The sequence below is a fragment of the Toxorhynchites rutilus genome, unplaced genomic scaffold (genome assembly GCF_029784135.1).
Source record: "Toxorhynchites rutilus septentrionalis strain SRP unplaced genomic scaffold, ASM2978413v1 HiC_scaffold_483, whole genome shotgun sequence".
NCBI classification, from domain to species: Eukaryota; Metazoa; Arthropoda; class Insecta; order Diptera; family Culicidae; genus Toxorhynchites; species Toxorhynchites rutilus.
In genome coordinates this window covers 1-9132 of record NW_026600075.1, presented here as the reverse complement: position 1 = coordinate 9132, position 9132 = coordinate 1, and the positions used below count along the sequence as shown (strand labels likewise).

General features: G+C 38.4%; 1 long non-coding RNA gene across 1 annotated transcript; it reads right to left on the bottom strand.

The window, feature by feature from the left end:
- Nucleotides 1-5565: 5565 nt before the first annotated feature.
- Nucleotides 5566-6305, bottom strand: LOC129782207 (uncharacterized). Its single transcript, XR_008744414.1, has 3 exons — nucleotides 6185-6305; nucleotides 5947-6128; nucleotides 5566-5865 (listed from the first exon to the last, which is right to left on the bottom strand). It is a non-coding gene; the product is annotated as an uncharacterized LOC129782207 (long non-coding RNA).
- Nucleotides 6306-9132: the final 2827 nt, after the last annotated feature.

Genomic DNA, 9132 nt, shown 5'->3' with positions numbered 1-9132 from the left:
CACAGTTGATTCGCTTCAGATTGGAAAAACGAAAATAAACTAAGCGGTCGCGAGAAGAACTCGCGAGGCGCACTGCTTCCCACAGTGCAACCGTAGGAACACAGCAGTCGGAACTTTTCATTCATCCGCCCACTCACCACCCGCATATCGTATCGGAGCGAGCCGAGCTGCCGCCAGTGGAAAGGATAGTATTTGGGCTCGTGTGGTTTTCTACATTTTCACCCGGTTCAGTATTACGTTCGTTCCCGACTCGATCGGAAGCTGTCCGTGTGGTCCGTGGCTGTATTCCGCGAGAACTAGTCCACACTCCCAAAGCATCTCCCCCCCACACACAATTTTTACGGTAGCTCGGGTGCGCGCCTGTGTGTCTGTGTGTATGTGTATACTGATTGTGTCACATGGTGCATCCGGTGGTGCGTCTCACGATGCAACTGGGGAATGTGTAATTGGGCTCCGGGTACTGAGCAGAAGTGTGCAGTGTTTATGCGAATCCTGTGGAGCGAACGAAAACCGGTCTTTCTGGGTCATAGCTGTTTTGGTGCTACTTACCGTCGTATTTGCACACTGTTGGTGAGTGAGAAATTTAATAAACAATAATTGCAAACAATGCAAATATTTTACTAGCATAACTTGTGCGGCGAATTAACACAATCCGGCTGATTATGGAAGCATTATCCAGCATAAATGGCATCAATTTTGAATATTGAGAGTTATTAACCAGAGATAATATGATTATTTGGCCCGGAGAGTGTTGTGGGGGGATATTCAGTTTATTTCGTTTTGTTCTTCCATAGGAACAAACCAGCCGGTTTAATACATTCGCTTGGCCCGGTCGGAACGTGTTGGATCGTTTGTGTAATGAAAGTCATTAAAAAAATTACCCCCGGTAATGGGTAATATTAATCACCATAATGGCAAGTGTTTTTAGTATTGTGTGTGAGCGTCTGTCTATGATTAATAGAAATAATGAGCGCTTCAACAACGCCGATGATGACGAGTTGCAATTGAGTCTGTGAGCTATCATCGGAGATCAACATCAATTAAAGGCAGATATTGTGCTTCTGTAATGTCAATTGAGAGGACTAACTTCGATGAATATTGTGATGGTTTGATGTCTATTTTCTATCGGATTTTTCGAGCATAAAAAAACCGTTGAAAAATTGTGAAAGTGTGTTTGGTTGCTAAGTTGGTATGACCGTTTACTGTTGTTGAATTCGTTTAAGAATTGAATTCAACTAGTGCGTATTTTATCGATGAAAACGAATGGTAACCGGAAAGAGCCGATTCTGGTGAATAGACCGCAGGCGGTAGATGATTCCAATTAAATAGTTTATAGCAAAAAATTAATTATGTTCGCAGATAGTAGTTCGTAGGCACAAAATACGCATCGACACCAAAAAATGATGTGGCTGCATGAAACTTCTGATATTGGCGTAGGACTACGTCTTTCATTTCTATACTGGGGTGTAAGTTCAAACTTTCGAAAATGAAAGCGTTACGCCGGAGAACGAGATTTTGAACGTTAATAGCTCCTAAACAACTGAACGAAATAGTATGGTAACAATTCATTCGAAAGATAAAATGTCTACGCGTTATGTGCTTGTTACTTTTTGGTTCAAAAATTTGTTTCAATAGCCCTAAAATTACTTTCAAAACAGGCGATTTGAATTGATTCCGGACAATGAGTTTGGAAAATGTTTCGATGATGTCTTGATGGATGGTAGACACATAACTCATTATTCCTAGGAAGATATTACAATAAATTTATAGAGACAATGATACACTGTTTACATAAACTTAACCTGACCAGTCTCTCGGAAATTGTTGATGTATTCATACTTTTTCGCACAACCTAGATTGTAAAATTCGAAGTCACCCGAGTAGCTCCTAAATTTGTTCATTTATTTATTTATTTTTTATTCATTTATTTGTCTTCGATTTGAACGTACAGACTACTAACTACTACAAAAAATTTCAATTCTTTTTTTAAACACGCATCTATTAATTTCATGGTCAAAACAGTCATTAATCGTTATTAAACAAACATTTGTCAAGGATATTCCACGGTAATTCTCAACTTGATTTCGATTCCCTGCTTTGTGAATCGGTACGATCGTGACCAGTCTTCAGAAAACATACGCAGCGCTGCGCTTGAGTTTAATTTTCATCAGCGCGCGTTCAAAGCAAACACGTATTCTCTCTTAGTGCGAAGTGCACAAAATTCATAAACACGACAGCGCAAAATGTACCCGCGCGCAGAATTCAGATACTGAATACCCAGTGCTTTCACCATTCATTCAAATTTGAATGAACCAACCGTAAAATAGTTCAGCTGCTCTGAAACTCTCACACTAACACATCGAGCAACTGATGTTTGCGCTGAAGATACCACGCGAGGGAAAAGAGCGAGAACAAATGTTTTCATGCGTATGTGCTGAAGAACTTGTACTCTTAACGTTAAACAGCTGTGAGAATATTTCGGATAGAGTCTAGCAATACTCTCTTGTCCTCTGAACGTAGCCTGTAAGCTGTATATTTGGTTCAGTAACATATGAGTTTCACGGGCCGGTTTGCCGTTGAATCATTCATATTCAGAGATGGTTACTGAGTCTGAATGCAGATATTTTTTTTCTGTCCTTTCAAGCGCATTCCATTTGAGCCAGCTAGAACTAATATGTTAGAACTACATGCAACCCGTGTGTCGCATTTTTTTAAATTGTTCGTTCGCAAAATATGCCTATTTTAAATGGCTCTCAAACAGGGCGTGCGTTGACTAGGCTGCAGGCCATTTGTGTATCAATAATAGGCGTCATATTCAATTCGATGTTTTGCTTTCGCTGTTCTGCAGCTCACTTAGCGAGTGGAATTCGCTAATTGGATTGAATTTCCAGCCTAGTTAGCGAACGAGTATTGTATCGTCGACATTTTTTTTCTAAAACAGATTTAAAGGCGTTTCATCATATGCTTTGAATTTACATAAAGATAATACAGCGCGGACTCGATTATATACAGTATCCGATTTCTTTTCACTGTATATAATCGTATCCTGTATATAATCGAATCAGAAAAACATATTTTTTTATTTGTTTTCACGCATATATTTTTCGTTTATTGAAAAAAAAAATGACTCATCCCCTTAAAGTCAGAAAACACCTTTCTCACATGAAAACATTTCTCACAAAAAAATGTTTTCCACAATCTCTCAGGAGGTGATAGATGATCATATTATCATATACATCTTCTACGCATATGTTCAAATTTCAACAATGACAGAGTTATAGATTTTTTTTTGTTTTGGACTCTGTTGCCTCAAACTGGTCATACATTAAAACGTACGATACGGAAGACGATTTTGTTGCTTTTATTTGAAAGATGAGAAAATTTTGTACAGGATATAGTAGTGGAATATCTAAACTAGTTTATTTATTAGTATTACAGGTCGGACTCAATTATCTGGAGTATTGATTTTTTTTTTCACTCCGGATAATCGAGTCAAAACGATTTTTTTATTTATTAATTTTTTTTGCATGTATTTTTTTGTTTTTTGAAAATAAAAGAAGAATTTGATTTTTGATTCAACCCCTTAAAGTCAGGAAACACCTTTCTCACATGAAAAAAAATAATTTATCCAGATTCTCTCAGGAGGTGATATACGATCATATTTGATGAAAAAAAGCCTTCTATGCATATGTTCGAATTTCAACAATGACAGAGTTACAGAACTTTTTTTTTGTTTCAGACTCTGTTGTTTCAAACTGGCTCTACATTAAAAAGTACGCTACGGAAGACGATTCTGATGCTTTCATTTGAAAGATGAGAAAATTTAGTACAGAATATAGTAGTGGAACAACTAAATTAGTGAATTTTAATAACATTTTGGAAGTGAAACACTTAAAAGTTAATAATTTTTAATGTGTTATTATTAATTTTATCCTAAAAATTTATATGAAACAAGATTGTTTCTATCAATTAAAATGAAGTTCTTTAACCGCTCCACAATTTGTTCTTTGACGCACAACATCTATCTTTCTTAATTTGGCTGAAATATCGATATAAACAATTGCTGGTGAAAATTCAAGCAAAATCTTCAAAAATCACGATTTTTTCCCCACTGTATATGTAATAGCCGCTTAAACTTCACCTTAACGTTGAAAGGATACATTTCTTCATGAAATAAGCCATATTTGAAATATGAAAAAAAAAATTCCCAAACTGAATATAATCGAGTCCAAAATTGTATATATTCGAATCACATGTAATCGAGTCTGTATATAATCGAGTCCGACCTGCACTGTATTCTATTAGTCAAATCATTTCATTTGATACCAATATTGAGGGGATTGCAAAAAATACATAGTCGACCATTTTGTGGCGGCGACCTTTTCGAATTTATGTTGTTCATAGTATAGTGTATTCTCCAAATCAAGCCATTCAGCCATTTTTTTGCGGCGGCCAAATTGAATTTTTCAAAATCATGGAATACGCAGTTTTATGATGACAGTAGAATTAAATATATGTTCCAAATTTCAGATCAAGAATTCAACAGGAACGGGGTCAATTTTCTATTAATGAGGGACAACCCAACAAACATTCAAACATACACAGAAACAGGTCAAGCTGAATGAAACCATTCAAAAAGTAATTAGTTGTTTGGGGACTGCGGCCATCTTGAAATTGGATTTTTCATTACCTGCTATGTTCTACTAGTCGAGAACTTTATTTTGATACAATTTTGGGCATTTGTCATAAATAACTGTATTCTACTAGTCAAGCCCTTTCATTTGATACCCGTATTGTTGGGGTTCTGAGAAAATATGTGATCCGCCATTTTGTAGTGGCCGCCATCTTAGATTTGCATTTTTCATAAATAATTGTATTCTCCTAATCAAGCCCTTTCATTTGATACCCATATTGATGGGCTTTTGAACAAAATATAGATGGCGACATCTTGCGGTGGCGGCCATATTGGATTTGCATTTTTCATAAATAACTGTGTTCTACTAGTCAAGCCCTTTTATTTGATACCCATATTGATGGGGTTCTGAGAAAGTATGAAATCCGCCATTTTGTAGTGACCGCCATCTTGGATTTGTATTTTTCATAAATAACTGCATTCTACTAGTCAAACCCTTTCTTTTGATACCCATATTAGCTATTCAATATAGAATTATTATACAAATTATTCAAAATTTCCGAAAATCAAAAATAAAATACTCCGGATAATCGAGTCTAAAATTCCGGATAATCGAATCCCGGATAATCGAGTCTCCAGATAATCGAGTCTCCAAATAATCGCCCACATTCCGTTTTGCCTGCCAAGATCGGGTCGATGAAATGTCAACAATCGACCTCAAATGCTGCCACCTTGCAATCGAGTTATCGACCTTTCATATGCATTCATCGAACAACTTGACGCCACTTTTACGCCAACATGTGCAAGGCGTCGACCTGCTTGCAGCGCTACTTCCAGCACTGCTTGCTGCTTGTTTGTATTGGTTTGTTATTGGAATAAAATTATATATAAAAACGAAAACACATGACTAAATAACATTTTATTACAAACATATAATACAAATATATATAAGTTTCTTAAATTTTCAAATCATTATAACCACCATACAGGTCACTCGAGATCAGCACAGAATGTTGATGAATGTCTCCTTGCCGTTGATAGTTTTCTCCTTGATACATATGTGTGGCTGAGGATTCTCGATTTTGCATAAAGCGCGGGACCTCCGATGGGTAAAGTTTTCGAGATATCATCGACGGCCAGGTCCTGCCGCTGCTGTTGCTGCTCTCCGGGCTTATGACAACTAATTGATGGGCACTTCAGCGGTTTGTTACGTCCTGTGAATTTTACGATATCTACCGAATGGAAACAGTGCGATTAAAATCGGAGCAAATACTTCTTTAAATTAGGCAGTTTGTAATCAGAAGCATACTTACTTGATCGGATCATAATCTGCCGTACTTTCAAAAAAACATCTCACGAGTTTTATCCTCTCAGGTATCGATTATGGTTCACATTCGACTGGACTTTAGCACCATTTCCCTTTCTCGGTGCTGGCACCAGCTGCGGAATTGTGATGGGGGGAATCATGTTTCCTCACTCACCGATCGATTCATAACTGAAACAGAATAAAATCATTATTAAATGAAAAGCAAAAATAGATTCCGTACTCACTAGTTGTATGATCTAGTTGTTTTGGTGTGAGATGACAGTTTAGCGGAGAAAAAAAAATCAATCACCAGTGATGCCGTTTCGTTTCATAAATTGTTCCTTATTTTCGACCAACAAAGAGCGTTACGGTCTATGTTAGGTCGATGTTTTTTTCGTCGATTGGATTGTGGGCGAGTCCGTCCTGTACAGTCAAAACTTAACCGGAGGCACAGCGGGTGATATGGAAGGAACAGGTAGATCGCTCAAATCAATCGATTTAATTCTTTTTCCCCATTGGTACATCGGTATCTGGACGATCTTCCCGTCTGCGTTTCGCGCTTGAACGGGGCCAAACTGGAGCTGCACTCACTGAGCGATTGCGTTGTGGGTTTACTGAAATGCGATCAACTTTTTTCCCCAGTTCAGCAACGATATCGTGTAGTTGTTGAACCTGTGATGACAAATCAGCGAATGTAGGTGTCAAAATCGGTTGTTGTTGACCGGTTATATAGCCGGGAATAGATCGTCCCTTCAACTCTCCTCTTCAGGAACGGAAAAAAAACAAGTTCTTCCCAGATGACAATGCATCCTTCAGATTATTTGTGATTAAACCATAGCAATGTTGGTTGGTGTAGAAAGAAGCTTCGTTCAGCATAGTTTCTCAGCCTCAATGATTAACTCCTGCGCGTAGACTACGTCGGTGTATGAGTTGATTTATAGATGACTCGGAGACTTTAAGCCTAACAGTTTTGTTATTTTCCAGCAGATGTCATTTCGTGGAAAACAATCGACGTGGAAGGCGATATGCTTTTGTTGTGAGGTTGTTGTTGCGCTGTATACAAGAACACTTAACTTATGAAAAACACTCAGCGGCGCGATGGACCGACACACAAACGAACAGACGAAACGGAGCAGCACCAATATACTAAACGAGCTTGTAAACAAAAATAAAGACGGTTCAAAAACACAAAAAAAACCTAAAAACAGAAAAAGCACAGTCAGAAAATATAGCTTGTCTACGAAGAGTAGCTGAGTTCATTGAACTCAAATAGTATATTGTATATTGTATAATATTACTGCACGTAGACGTTCATGAGTGGCGACTTGCACTAAGCGGCGACGTTCATGAGTGGCGACTTGCCACAACCGCAAAGCAAAAAAAACAAATTTCTAAATCAACCCTCAGTTATAACACATGCTGTTGACTGTTCGCTGTCTAGAGTGAAACTGGCCGAGAAATTACGAAAATTATTATTTATACCCTCATCTGGTAAATTGTGTCTCACTGTTACATTACTGGCTTGTTTTTGCGGCACAGCTGGAGGAGCACCGATTGCTTGTGCCAATAGAACATATCAAAATTTTTCGACAAATCCCCCTTGGGTACAGGAAATCGGGGTTTTCAAAAAAAAAATTGTTGATGCCAAATGTCTTATAATCAGGGGGTCTCCGTAGCCACATTGGTTGCGCGTTCGCTTAGTAAGCGATTGATCGTGAGTTCAAAACTCAGGGCCCTCATTGACCATCTTTGTGTTGTTACAGAATAGCTACGTCCATGCAACAATCATCAGCGATGGAGATCGATCCACGGTCGAAATAAGATCGATTCATCCATACAACTGCTCTGCTCTGCAAGACACATCGGGCTGCTATTCTATAAATAAGTCAACAATGATCAATCAACTGTCTCCGCTGTCCGGTGGTCTAACTGGATAATGGAAGAACAGATAGAATACTCTTACGCCTAAATGGCTACTGTGTGAATGTACCATATGTAATGATATAGAAGGAATACTGGCGAATGGCAACTGTGTAATGTGCTAATTATAGATATGATAACCATGTGACATGTACACGATTAAAATTCGGCTCTGTTACAGCTAAAATGCTAATGAGCCTTAAATAAATAAATGGGATAAAAAAAGACGGGTGGGTAATGTCGGGGACATAACCGGAGTGACGTAGGACTATACAAAGGGGACAGCTTTTGTTAAATATATATATATATATGTTAAATATATAATATATATTAAATATATTGTTTTATTTTCTTCTCCTACGTGAATACCTACCTATCTACCTATGGATTAGTTTACTGTTTACTCTTTATGAATATGTTGATGGTTCTGAAAAGAACCTTTGGTGTTGTGTTTTTGTTATCACTCGATATTCCCATCTTGTTCGGTTAAACCTTCCTGTTTAGCTATTGCGTTTGCCACTCGCCACAGCTTTCACAGTTGGAAAATTTCTTCCCATCCAGCTTGTGACATGTTGTTCAGTAAATTACATTTAATGCGACATGTCGGAGAAACACTTTGCCACTCACTGAAACTAATTGTTGCCTTGATGAGCGCCGAACCGAAGCTGCTCTGTTCTTGATGCGGGTTTTCTGATTGTCGTGAGCAGCTTTGCAAGCCAACTCGAGCACTCCGACGGCCGAAACTCTATAATCGCTGTTAGGTATACTGGTGCTCCGGCACCAATCCGTTCGGTCTAGTTACCCTTGCGGAGCAATCAGTGAATGCGACCAACAGGGAACTGGAGACCTGCACGGTTCGAGTGAGACTTTGCCTTTCCCATAACTTGTCCTCCTTTGTTACGTCCACGATACCGATGCCGTACCACCACACGGGTTTACGGTTTGAAAGAAAATAAGATATTTTTTTGGGGTCCGCGTGTTTTATACTCTAGCGGTACACACTCACATGATAGAGACAAATCAGCAGACTCAGCCAAAGGTGCGAGTCCAACGAGACGAACGAATGAGCGTTAAAAGGGAGCGATGGCAGAAAAATACATTCATTACGATTTGTTCGCTCGTTGGATTCACATGCAGGCTAAAAAGGGTCCTTTTCAGGATCACAAAATTATCTTCAATCTAAAGAGTTTAATGTTTTGTTATCACTCGATATCCCCATCTTGTTCGGCTAAACCTTTATGTTTAGCGATTGCATTTGCCACTCGCCACAGCT